This window comes from Piliocolobus tephrosceles, chromosome 16, assembly GCF_002776525.5.
Source record: "Piliocolobus tephrosceles isolate RC106 chromosome 16, ASM277652v3, whole genome shotgun sequence".
Lineage (NCBI taxonomy): Eukaryota > Metazoa > Chordata > Mammalia > Primates > Cercopithecidae > Piliocolobus > Piliocolobus tephrosceles.
Window position 1 is genome coordinate 9,907,246 of NC_045449.1, and position 6,191 is coordinate 9,913,436.

Consider the following 6,191-nt stretch of genomic DNA (forward strand, 5'->3'; position numbering starts at 1 on the left):
CCAGCTTCCATTCAGTCTTTAGATTGCCTTTTGACGTCTTCCACTGCCAGCAAGAAAACCAGAGTCCCAAGTACCTCTGAGCCCTGAAGTCCTCAGCAGCCTGCCAAAGTCCTGGGATTGGTCTGGCAGAGAAAATTAAGGGCTGCCAGTGGAAAATGCCACACGTGTCCTAAGAGACTATGACTCCGAAGAGTATTTGATACTGGGTCTCTGTTGTTCTATTAGCAATTATGTTAGGGGTTCAATACCAGAGATCCCCAAGCAGGACCTGGGATGTCTCCTATCCTGAGCCACACAGCGACCTGGGAAGCAGGCTTACCCCTGAGGCACCGCAGGTGGTCATCATACATGTGTCCCAGGACTCGTGCATGACCTTACTCTTTTTTTTTTTTTTTTTTTTTTTAAGATGGAGTCTCACTCCGTCACCCAGACTGGAGTGCAGTGGCGTCATCGTGGCTCACAGCAACCTATGCCTCGCAGGTTCAAGCAATTCTCCTGCCTCAGCCTCCTGAGTAGCTGGGATTACAGGTGCCCGCCAGCACATCCAGCTATTTTTTGTATTTTTAGTAGAGACAGGGTTTCAACATGTTGGCCTGGCTGGTCTCGAACTCTTGACCTTAGGCAATCCACCTGCCTCGGCCTCCCAAAGTGCTGGAATTACAGGTATGAGCCACTGCAGCCAGCCTGGCCTTTGCCACTTTATAGATAAAGGCCAGAAAAAGCATGGAGGGGCTTTAACAAGAAGGAACCACTGGCTCGGGATGGGGGGCACTCCACCCCTCAGGCCAGCATGACCCTAGATGCCTGGCCAAATGACCATGTGCAGGTGACGGCCAGCCTTTGCCTCAGAAACCCATCAGCAAATTAGGCAAACCACGGAGCTTGACTATGCCCCTGCTAAGGTCTCATGCCCTTACTCCATAGTCTTATTTGGGTTGCCAATTAAAGTCATCTCAGGAAAACTGATATCCTCAGGGTGTCTAGCAAAAATGAACCTTATAGAGCATTAATTTCACACAGACAAGAAAATGATTACTAGCCTTGAGACCCTGGCCAGAGAATCTGACTTCTTTGAGCCTCAATTTCTCCATCTGTAAAATGGATGGTTATCACTGGTCCTCAAGCTTTGAGGTGCACCAGAATCAACTGAGGAAAGTGTCCAAAACAGAGTCCCAGCTGCACTCTCAGCTGCTGGGCCTGATCCAGCAGGTCCCAGGTGGCGCCAGCATCTCTGATTTGCAGAATCTGTGGACCTCAATTGGAGACACATGGATCTGATCTACACTGTGGTTCCACTGTGTTTCTCTAGTGACGGCAACTCCTCTAGCGACCCCAACAGGCTCCTGGCCAACGTCAACTTTATGGCCAACTACAGCTTCCATAGACATTTTTAGTGCATCATCTCATCCAGCTGGCCCACCCTATACCTTCCCAAGTTATCAGCTCTGCCAATTTTGGCAACTTGATAAAACTGCACAGGGAGAAAGGCAGACAGAGTCTACAGGGTAGGAGGTACCAGTCACCAAGGAGAAGAGACAGGGATAGGAGTCTCTCTCCATAGATTCATTGACATACAGGCACCAGTCAAGCAAATACATGCCAGGAAGGGGAAAGAGTAGCCTTTAGGATGGATTCTGCAGTCTACAGGAGCCTGTAGACTTCCTGTCACAGACACTTTACCACCATCACCACCACGTTCCCATTGCAGCCTTGCAGGGAGGGCAGCCAGCATTCTAGCAGCCCTGACAACAGCCTTCGAGTCTACCTATGGATGCTGACGATGTTGGTGATAAGGGGGCTAAGAGGGGAGAAGCAATGCAAGAGCTACTGTCTACTCAGTGCTTATTACGGCAGGCTCCAGGTTAGCCACCTGACATATTTCATCTCATTTCATCCTTACAACCCCAGCAAGTTAAATGGCATCAACTCCATTTTACAGATCATGAAATTGGGGTTTGCAGAAGTAAAACTGTCCAGGGTCACAAGGCTAGTCAATAGAGGAGTGGACGTTAGAATCCAAGCCTGCATAACTCTTTCCTCTATCTTCCACCATCTCTCCACCTTGAGACCTGAGACAATATCTTGTTTCCCATGCGTCTTTGCAGGAGGGCAAAAAAGATTTCCATCAACCACAAACATATATTTTGGGACCACTGTGTATAAGTCTCTGTAGAATAAGGTTCAATGCAGAGGTCGCACCTCCTCCCTATAACTTGGCTAGGGCAGGAATACAAGTAATGGCATTGAGGGTGGGTGTTCCACGTGTAGGTGACAGCACCTCCCCTGGTCTCTGCTCTATTAGCAGTGTTTTACTTCAACCACTGAGGGCCAAGGTAGGTCACAGGCAATCTTAGGCTCTGCCTGTGCTGCTGATAACCTGTGCCTACTGCTCCAACTTCATATACATATCACATGCATTTTATATATATACACACACACACGTACGTGACACACACACTCTCGTAATGCTCCACTGAAAGGGCCCAGAAGGAATGACATCTCATCACAGTGACAACACCTACTGGCTAGAAATTGGTTTCCAAATATTATCGGAAGCTCCTTGGTACTAATTCCAAAGGCAAAGTATTTGGAATATCTTATTGGAAAAAGATGTAAGAAAGTATTCAAAGAATAATGGAGAGATAACAAAAGAACACAAACAACTTAAAGGGCTCCCACAGGCCAAATGTGGGATGATTTGAGCACAAATATGAATGAATGACTGCAACTAACTCACTCACTCCAAGGGGGAAGGGAGAGAACATTAATTTCAGAAGAACGCCAATAAAAAATGTACAAGAAATTGGATGACCACCATTTGCAAACCCCAGCATCAAAGAGGATTCAGGCCGCAATCCTCATGGACGCTGAAAGCAGCGGACGGAAAGATTGTCAGGATACAGGATATTCACAGGGTCTTCACTGGCACCTCACTGATGACTGACAAATTAGAAAGGGAAAAATGTACTCCTGCAAAGAAGAAATCTGGCAGCCAGCACCTTAACCGAGAGTGCAAACTGAGCCTCATGAGCAGGGTGCTAACCTGGGTGGCTGTGCCTCCAAACGCAGTAAGAAGAACCCCACATGCCCTGCCCAGCATTCTTGCTCAGACTGCAGAACCTGAACCTAAGCATAAGAGAACAGTCAGAGGGAGTCAGAATGCAGGTTATTCTACAAGACACCTGACCTGGACTCCTCAAAAATAAATTGTCAAGGTAATGAAAAACAAAAGAAAAAAAGGCGTAAGGGATTGAGTGTAGAGGCAACAGACTGAGGCCACAACTTGGATGAAACATTCTATCCATATGACAGAATATTCTTTAGCCATAAAAAGGAATGGAGTGCTGATCCATGCCACGACGTGAATGCACCTTGGAGTTCCAGGTGACAGAGGCCAGACACAAAAGACCACAGACAGTATGATACCATTATAGGAAATGTCCAGAAGAGGCAAACCCACAGAGACAGAAAGATTGGGGGCTGCCTAAGTCTTCAGAGGATTCTGTTTGGGGTGATGAAATGTCCTAAAATTGATCTGATAATGGTTGTACAACTTTGTAAATAGAGTAAAAAACACTGAATTGTACATTATAAATGGGTGAATTATATGGGTAGGTGAATTATAGCTCAATAAAGCAGATTTAGGGGGAGAGAAAGAGAAACTAAAGAGACACAGCAATCAACGTATCTGTGTGTGAACTTGAATGGATCCTGGACTGGGGAGAAAAGCAGCTATAAAAGGGACTAGGGGGCCAGGTGTGGTGGCGCACACCTGTAAGGTGGCACACGCCTGTAATCCTAGTGCTTTGAGAGGTTGAGGTGGGAGAATCACTTGAGCCCAGGAGTTCTAGGATTCACGAGCTATAATGGTGTCACTGTACTGCAGCCTGAGGGACAGAACAAGACCCCACCCTCTTTTTTTTCTTTTTTTTTAAAAAGGCATTGAGACAATTGAGGAATCTGGAGTGTACATATTAGGTCATATTATTGAACTAATGTTTTCTTAAATATGATAATGGTATTATCATTATATCTTCTTCCTGGAAGATATATTCTCAAATATTTGCATTTGAAACAGTAAGGCAGAAACGTGCCTTAAAATAAAATAGGCAGGGGGGTTGGGGGAGGGGATGGGAGCACAAATAAAACGAGATTGGCCAAAGGCAGGTAATCATTGGGCTTAATTAAAAGATTTGTGGTACCTTATTATATATTCCCTCTACTTTTGTAAAGGCTTGCAAATGCCTATAGTAAGAGTATTTGTTTTAAATTTCCTTTGCCTATGATTCCAGAGAACTCTTCTCCTCCATTTATTTTGTAAAGGCCTACCCAGGGGTCCGGACACCCCACCTGGGCATCTCTGCGTCACCCTGAGGCCTGGCAGGGGGTGATACCCCACAGGAAGCGCTTGGTAAACTGGAGTGGGTCATTCACTAGTGATTCGGCAAGTCCCCCACTCCAAATGTCTTCTCAGCCCATTTCCTCCCCCTGCCAATAATCTGGGTCCCATCCCTTCAGCAGATGGGATCTCGTACAAAAGCCCCCAAAGGCTTCCCAGTGCGGTTAGGATAACACCTGAGCTCCTCGTGGTAGGCCTGTGCAGACTACCCCAGCCTCACTTCCCACCCTCCCTGTGCCTGCTCATTTAGTAAGTCACAGCCGTATTGGGTCTCTGTGGGTTCTTTGAAAACACAGTTCCTCCTTCCTGCCTCCAGGCATCCACGATGCTATTCCCTCTCCTGGAAAAGCCATTCTTTCCCCACCTCTTTGCCAAGTGAAACCCTTGCTCATCATTCCAGTCTTAGAATAGGTATATTTTCTTAAGGTGTCCATTCCTGACATTGCCAGCACCAGGCTAGGTTCTCACAGCATCCACTTCCTCCAGCCCTTATCACTGCTGAAATTGCACCATTATTTATCTGCTCTTTTTCCCACACCAGCCATAAAACTCCATCAAGGCAGGGCTATAGATATCACCTATGTCTCAGTGCCTGACCAAGACCGAAACTGCTCAATAAGAACATGTGTTACTGAATTATTGAGGTAGGTAGGAGGTGGTGGAGATTAAACATCTCACTTCTTTCTCCACTTTGAACTCCATGTTCCAATGGATCCCTTAAGTTAAGTTTCCAAGTCCTTCATCCCATTCTCTCTCCTCTCTCCTGTGTCTAGAGGGTCTTTCTGGGAAGTTCGTGAGAAGCCAGAACAACTGAAAGGTGGATCACAAAAAGGCCCAGGCACTGGTGGGCAGGAAGGGAAGGGACTGGCTAGGACTCGATTCTGCAAAGGCAGCAAGCCTATTAGCCTTTGACCTAGAACCAGAAATACCATTTGACCCAGCAATCCTATTACTGAGTATACCCAAATGAATACAAATCATTCTACCATAAAGACACATGCACACATGTTTATTGCTACGCTGTTTACAATAGCAAAGACTTGGAACCAACGCAAATGTCCATCAATGATGGATTGGATAAAGAAAATGTAGCACATATACACGATGGAATACTACGCAGCCATAAAAAAGAATGAGCTCATGTCCTTTGCAGGGACATGGATGAAGCTGGAGGCCAACAATCTCAGCAAACACAGGAACAGAAAACCAGACACTGCATGTTCTCACTCATAAGTGGGAGCTGAACAATGAGATCACATGGATATTGGTGGGGGAACATCACACACCAGGGCCTATTGGGGCATGGGGAGCAAGGAGAGGGAGAGCATTAGGACAAATACCTACTGCATGCGGGGCTTAAAACCTAGACGACAGGGTGACAGGTGCAGCAAACCACCATGGCGCATGTATACCTACGTAACAAACCTGCACGTTCTGCACATGTATCCCAGAATTTAAAATAAATAAATAAGACAATTAGCCTTTGATCCTTTGCCTCTGCCCCCCAATCAGGTGGGCTGCATTTATCCAGTACCCGGGCCGACTGCCCCAGGGCTGCAGAACTGAAACCCTCCACTGGGTGGCACCAGATCACCACCACCTGTGCCCACCCATCCAGGTCTCCCAGGGCGGAGTGAAGGAGTGGGGCAGGCACCCTCAGGAACTGTGAGGCACCCGCTCTCAGTCCTCCCCATGACACAGCACGGTGGGGACATGCTACTGGTGTCCACGGAAAGTCCCTGTCTCCCCCTACCCCCAAACATTCTTTTTTTTTTTTTTTTTTTTTTTTTTT

The 6,191-nt window shown here is 46.8% G+C and overlaps 1 protein-coding gene across 9 annotated transcripts in view; it reads right to left on the bottom strand.

The window, feature by feature from the left end:
* GAS7 (growth arrest specific 7) overlaps positions 1–6,191 on the bottom strand; it is a 292,165-nt gene that overhangs the window by 49,235 nt on the left and 236,739 nt on the right. The window lies entirely within an intron of this gene.